We start from the raw sequence: 7,727 nt of genomic DNA on the forward strand, positions 1-7,727 counted from the left end.
GAGCCGACGGCGATTTCCTGGAGCTGGAGCCCGACGAGGAGCTGCTCTGCTCGGTCAGCGACATCACCGAGCACCTCGGCAGAAACATCACCGCGGTGCTGGAGACAGCGCTGTCCGAGATCCGCAAAATGGTCAGCATCAGGATACGAGTCCTGAAAATGGAGCTGCGAGAGAAAAGCGAAGAAATAGAAGTATTAAAGGCGAGGTTGGATACAGTCCAGAGGGACCCTTTCCCGGGCGTTGCGACCGCAGAGCCCTCCGCAGACGCTGGCCTCAAGAAAACCGACTTTAGCTCCGGCAACAAACACAACAGCGTCGACCCCAGAAGAGTCAAAGCTGTCATTCCCGGCGTAAAGAAGGAGAATATAGACGCTATTTGCGACTATCTGATGAAAGACAAGAACTCGAGGGGGTGTGCTGACATGGACGGAGATCAGAGCAGCCAAGCCAGCAGCGACAGGGAGGCTCGCCAAGAGTCGGACCCGCACCCCCTCAACCTGTGGCCAGACAGCGGGATGGCTGGCTCCGGGCCTGGGCACGGAGACTCCGAGTCCACTGCGGATGACATCTTCAGTATGCTACCCTCTGGCAGCAAACGGATGTATGAGTACGAATGGATAGCGCCGATGGAGTATTCTGCAGAGCTGAAAGGTAAACAATCACAGACCACACAACTGGGGACACTCTGGAACACCAGCCAGTAAAATGGATTAAAAGTTAGGAACTGTTGAAATACTCTAAGTTAAAGTTATGCGGTGGGTCAAAAAGTGTTAACTCAATCAAAATCAAGAGATATTAAAGGACCAGTGTGTAACATTTAGGAGGATCTATTTTCAGAATTGGAATATAATATTCATAGCTATGTTTTCATTAGTGTATAATCATCTGAAAATAAGAATTCTAGTGTGCTTGGACAAACCAAGCATTGCCTTTTAGATATGTTATCTGACTGCTCCAGATGGTTTGAACCATCTGGGAAGTCGTCCTTGGACTTTCAAGAACTACTCTGCAAGTGATTCGATCAATGATTTGTCTATCACCGTCTATCATGGGTAACTTTAACCAATCAGATCAATGAACCTGTGGGAAGGAGCCCACCCAGGCATTCTTCCTCCCTGACAGCTTCCACTGTTTTATTTTGTTCGTGGAAACAGGCCTGCATAAATAATAATAAGTAAAGCCAATACAGAAAGAGTATCTAATAGAACTGGAACAGCACAATTCCCCCCTAGATATCTGGCCTCATGTGATCATATCTTTCCCAGTCATGAAGGAGCCTGAGTGTGAGAACACCCCGACCGGAGAGACAGAGGATGATGACGATGATGTTGATGATGAGGACGAGTTGTCGAGGAGTGAGGGGGGTGGACTGGAGCAGGCCCAGGCCCCGCTCTCACAAGTCCAGGCCTCTGAGTTCTCCATGGAGCCCCAGAGCTCTCCAGGTGAGGGAGGGAGTCCCCTGGAGGGCAGCACAGACAGGCCGACGGCAGGTGGGTAAGAATGGGGAGAAGGGATTGATGAAAATGAGAGAAAAAGCATATTAAACTTCAAAGATAAACTGATAAATGTGGATGTAAGCTGTAAGGACTGTGTAGCTATCAGGTCAGTGTGTTCCTGTCATGTATCAGCTGCTGAGTCTTCCTTTCAGACATCTTCTCACTGGTTTGAATCATGCTTTTACATGGTTTTCCATGCTAGTTAACATTTAACATTGCTTCACACTCACTAATCTATGTTGTCCTGGAAAATGTTTATTGTATTTTAGCCCCTCACTCAGATTCCCCACATAAACCTAGGTTAGAGGGAAACTGTGGTAAACTGTAGTCAAATCACCGGAGATGCTGCAAACAGCGGAAAGCAAGCTAATACGGAGTGTCCCATAAGACTACTTACCTGTAATCAACCTGCATCACATCATTATGAAAGCTACGTAATTAAAAAAGGAGGAAAAATGTTTCAATACTAGGCCTACCGGTAATTTGTATGACCAGGCAAGGGCTCCTGGAAAATGGAATATACCAGTATATTATGTCATAATAATGCAGTTGAATTATGTCGCTTCTGACATGCTGTAGCATCCTTAAAAAACACATCACGTTCTGAAATCTACAACATAAACCAATGTATTTTTCTGCTAGATTAATTAATTGAAATTCCATCTAAGCAACATCTTACTGGCTGAGCTAATGTTGTATATTAGGTTGTAATGTGCATGGAATAATTGAATTATTACATGACTTTTCTTCGTCTTATGTTTTATATCGACATATATCAGCCAACCTAAAAAGTATTGGTATCCCCTATTGAAAAAAACAATTAGTTGACCACTAGTCAAGAAGCCATTAACTGAGGATAAATTATAAAGTTATATGATTAAATAACTACTATCTTAGGCACACTTTGTAAAAACAGAACACCAGGAAAATGAAACCACTACACTGTATGTCTATCTAGTGTGTCTGGATCAGGGTTATAACTAGTTAGCTAATCTACATCAATAATTATCTAGCTAGTTACATCTGAAAACTAATGTTAATAAAACATTATCTGCTGTAACTAGCTAGCTTATTTACAACAATTGTTAGTGATGTAGTTAGCTCAAATGTTGCTAACTATCTGAATGGATAGATACCACACTAAATCATGTTGTTTTGTAATTTGAGTTGTAATTTAAATGACCTAATAAATACAATATCACGTAACTATTTCTAACTAATTAAAGGGACAATTGACCCATCCTAAGTCCCACCTCTTTTTGCTCTGTGCTCCTCGTTGGTCAACTTTATCCCTTCCTGTACTTAGATATGCTATATGTTAGATATGCAACATACTGTCACATCTTAAGTTAGCTAGTTAATGTTAACAAAACGCTAGCTAACAAACTAATCTACATCTCAATCATTAGATAGCTAGTTATCTAGTTATCTAAGGTTTTGCTACAGATCAAGACAAACTAGCTAATCTACATCAATCGTTAGCTAGTTATCTTACATTTTGCTAACATTTACTAACTTAAGATATGACTCTATATATGTTGCATGTGTCTTTTAACCATCTTCAAAATGTGGTTGTCTTTTCAATATTGACGAGTCTAGCACATAGCATATCTAAGTACAGTAAAGAAGGAAGTTGACCGAGGTTCTGATCGAGGCTTGCTCAACTGTTATTGGAGCAGAGCATAAAGGGGTGGGGCAATAATTCAGTAATAATTCGTGCACACTAAGTGTATAAGCCCATCATTATTTGAACATTATTTGCTGTTGTTTCACAATTGTCCCTGCAGCTGTAGCTCAGAGGCAGAGCGGATAGTCCACTAAACAGAAGGTTGTTGGTTTAATTCACAGCTCCTCCCGCTGCATGTTGTTGAAGTATCCTTGAGCAAGATACTGATCCCCAAATTGCTCCTGATGCTGTGTGAATGTGCATGAATACGTTTCTGTTCGATGGACTTTGCCATCGCTGTGTTAATGTGTGTAAAAGGGCGAATGTGGCACGTAGTGCAAAAAAAAGTGCTTTGAATGGTCGTAAGACTAGAAAGGCACTATACAAGTACAGGTCCATTTACCATTTACCATATTACATACACCATACACTCACTATCCTTAAGCACCTTCAATTATATGGCAGCAATAAGCAGTTCATGTGGAAGTGTGTGATGTATCCCCTCAACTAAGAAATACTGACTGTGCCTGCTCCACACTTTTTCACTTTTTCAGCGCTCAGGATTTAATGGTCTGCTATCTGTTTTGTTTGTGGTTTTAGGCCAGCAGTTCCCCAGCCACACCTACATCTGCTCTCTGTGTGGAACCTTCTGCCCTGACTCTGTGTTCCTAGAGGAACATGTTAAACTGATACACTCGGACTCTGCCGATGCCCAGGCCCTGCAGTCCACCTGCTCAGCTGCAGCCACCATCGGCGACGGCAGCAGTGACTCCAGGAGGGGTGGAGGAGGGGGACAGAACGAGGGCGGAGCAGGGGCTGGTGCCGGCATTGGTCGGGGAGGGGGTACTGTGAAAAAGGAGATTAAAATTGAAGGGGGGTACGAGTGCGGGGATTGTGGCCGCCATTTTAACTACCTTGGCAACTTGCGGCAGCACCAGCGTATCCACACCGGAGAGAAGCCCTTCATATGTCCAGAGTGCGGGGAGAGGTTCCGCCACGCAGCCCGCTTAAAAAGTCACAGGCTGGTGCACAGTGGAGCCCAAAGCCCCTTCCCCTGCCCCCAGTGTGGGAAAGGGTTCTCAGTGCTTTCTGGACTCAAGAGACATCAACGGGTACACACTGGTGAAAGCCCATATGCCTGTCCACAGTGCGGCCGGCGCTTTAAGGAGCTGGGGAACCTGTACACCCACCAGAGGATCCATAGCGGGGCCACGCCCTACTGCTGCCAGCAGTGTGGACGCAGCTTTCGTCACCTGGGAACCTACAAGAGCCACCGTTGTACGCCAGCACAGTAACCAGCCCAGCTGCTATGCTTTCTACGCTTTGTGATACCAAGAAATTTGAAGTGTATGTTAGAGACAGGACGTGGTGTTGAGTCTTCATTGTGTATCCTGAGATGCTGCCCAAGCTTTCATGTTCCGTCACATTCATGACATTTCACCCCTGCATCAGGCATCAAGAAAAGCTGAGTCGTTGAGCTTGACCTCGGAAACTGCAGTTTGGCAAAACAGTGTTGACTCAAGGTTTACATAAACTGCATCACAGATGGCAACAGATTATCAGCAGATGGAGTTTGCTCAGTTATCATGAAACTGTTTTTAGGACTTGAACTTAGAAACGTATATAGAACCATTTGGGTAGTCCTTGTTGGAAACTGTTTGGAAAAGGCTAGGCACTTTTCTCTGGAGGTGATTGGATAAACCATCTTTCACAATCAAACAATCAGATCAATGAACCATATAACGTAGTCAAGCCACTCGGGACAAAGAGAAAAAATCTTGTGCATCAAGAAAAGTCTTGCTGTTCTGCTCTGCTTTCAAAGAAAAAATACTCAGCACTGACATAACTGATGCTAGCAGAATCTATGCTAACCTCTTTAGCAATTGCCATTGTTGTTTAATGAACTTCTTTTTGCATCACACCTTGCACCTATATAGCTGCCTCAGAGGACACTGATTGGTTCAGTACCACTGTAGTATGGCCACAAACATATAGTCTGACACCTGGCAAGATGGATTCTTGTGTGCTCTTGTGTCCAGCTACCTCGCAAGGTTAAAGAAACTTTCAAAACTACAGAAACATAACAGTTCCATGACAACAGAGCAGAACCCATCCACAGACGGGGCAGAACAAGTTAGTTACAGTGAAGTTAGAATGTTTTTTTTTTTTCTAAAAATCAGAGGCCATGAGACACCACACAGATAAGAGGTGGTTACATTTTTAAGCCAAGTCATCAGGAAGGGAGGTGGATCCAGGCCTGAAACCCCAAAGGTATTATTAGTCACATTTCTGGTCACTCACTTTAAATTTGACCTCCAAATGAAGTGGTTCAGGTAATCTTGATAAAGTGTGTATTTGAGTAAATTATAACAAGGTAATCAGTCATAGCAAACATAATTTGACCCTTGTGTAGTAATACAGCTGAGAGCAGATCAGCGCAGCATGAGAATGCAGTTATGTTTGGTAGCCAACTCATTGTCAAACACTCAATGGTCAGCATAGCATGCTGGAGGCGTCCTAAAACCCAGAAGTTTTGGTCCCCTCTTCTTAATGTCAATGAGTTATTTGAATGGTTTGGTCAGATGCCTGAAATAATGTCTGTGGTTAACACATGCTTAAGAGATTTTCCCGTTTTGTTCTACAATATAAAATGTCAGTAAATACCACACCTTTGAGTCTTAAAAAAGGGGATAAATGAGACTACAGATGTTGTCTGCGACATTAAACATCAGCACGCCGAACACGGAGACTTATCTACTCACTAGTCCGCCTTGTTGTGTTTATATTCATGCTCTTCCAAACTATTCTGATTCAAACTTTACGATAGGGCTGTATTCAAAATTAACTGTCAACAGGCCGCTTGAAGTAGTTTGCCTTGTGATCAAGCAAGGGGCGATTCACTATCAGCTTGACTTAAAACATACCCTATTGACCTGTCAGTAAACCAAGCTATTAATGTTGTTTATTACTAAAATCGCGACACCAAAGCATCTGAGAAGCTTCTGTCGACTTTGTGCGAAGCAGCTGTCTAACCCAAGTGAGGCACCACAGACAAGTGGAGCGTCTGGCCCCGTTTTAGAAGCTCGTAAAAAGGCTAAGATGCTAATAAGAGTGAAAATAAGTTTTATGCGCATGGATATGGGCATATATGGCCCGCTGTTGTGGTAAGAGTAAATTCTTATCCTAAAGTATAGCTTTTACATTATGTTTTCAAATTCATTTGAATAAATTGCGTGTCATTTGAAATTCATTTGAACGTGATTTTTGGAAAAAGTGACTTTATACTTTATAACTTGTAGATTTTAATTACAAGATTTAATTGCAAGTTGGAAGTTTAGCGGTGGTGACATTAAAGTCATGCAACCGCGGTGTAGTTTGTAGCCTAATGTTAGCATTTTGCTTCTGGTGATTGCATTTACGCTTCAAAAATGTGTTAATTCTTGAAAATTATCTTGCTGAACAAAACGTGTAAGTATCATAAACCTTTGTTTACCACAGAGCTTATTACCTGCAATAATCCAATGGGAAAATCACATCCGATTTTTGTAGAAGAAACCAGGATGATGCTAACTTCAGGGTTGGACTTAAAAAAAATACATAATTGCTGCAGCTCTCTCTAGTACTTGTATGTACTTTGACTTATATAACATTGCAGGACTTTTACTAGTAACAGAGTGTTTTTGCACTGTGGTATTGGTACTTTTACTTTAAGTTAAAGATCTGAGTACTTATTCCAGCACTGCTGAGAAGCCTTTACCTTCACTTATCCGTTATTCATACTGCCTGGATTGTGTTTTATATCTCACTGCTACCTATAGAAACAACATGTTTCAGACTCATATTTCCTTCAAAATATGGGCTCCATGTTTTGGTGGCGCTTCAAACCTAGAACAACATGGTAGCACCTTTGGAATTTACTGTAATGGACATGAATCAAGGGTTAGGGTTGGCGTTCTGCTTGTAGTGCTCAAAGAAAAAAAAATGGATTGGAAAAACTCAACAGCAATGTCTCTTTCCATAAATCATGACCTAGTTACTCATGAAAATCCACAGACCTTATTGTGAGCCGGTTCATGTTGGAATTATTCTCTTTCTACTGAACAACACCCGGCAACCGTACCTTAATGTTAGCTGTCTCAATGGTGAAAGGTGAGCTAGTTAATGTTACAGCTTATTAATATTTACTTGCTGTTCTGTCATAAGTCTCTCCTCTGTGAGTAGAAGCATGTTTCCTTCAGCGTGGTGATATGTAGAAAGAAAATAGTTCCTACATGAAACTGCTCACAACAAGGTCTGTGGATTATCGGATAGCTGAGTGGCATCTGGTTCCATTATATTGGAGAGAAGGCAGACATATCAATCACAGATATTTCCAAAACTCAACTACTCACAGCAAAGCAATATAGATGGATAAATAGTGCTACAAGTAAAAATATGTATTTCTGATTTTGGGGTGAACTGTCCCTTTAAAGCTGCAGTAGGCAACTGTTATAAATAGGGATGTCCGATAATATCGGCCCTCCGATATTATCGGCCGATATTCACTAAAAAATTTAATATCGGGA

General features: G+C 42.1%; 1 protein-coding gene across 1 annotated transcript in view; it reads left to right on the plus strand.

Annotated features, from left to right (window-relative positions):
* Positions 1-7,727, plus strand: part of LOC118338136 (SH3 domain and tetratricopeptide repeat-containing protein 1) — a gene marked incomplete in the record, with an annotated part of 27,931 nt that overhangs the window by 2,369 nt on the left and 17,835 nt on the right.

This window comes from Morone saxatilis, unplaced genomic scaffold (genome assembly GCF_004916995.1).
Source record: "Morone saxatilis isolate NCDOM2014 unplaced genomic scaffold, NCSU_SB_2.0 Contig4, whole genome shotgun sequence".
Taxonomy (NCBI): Eukaryota; Metazoa; Chordata; class Actinopteri; family Moronidae; genus Morone; species Morone saxatilis.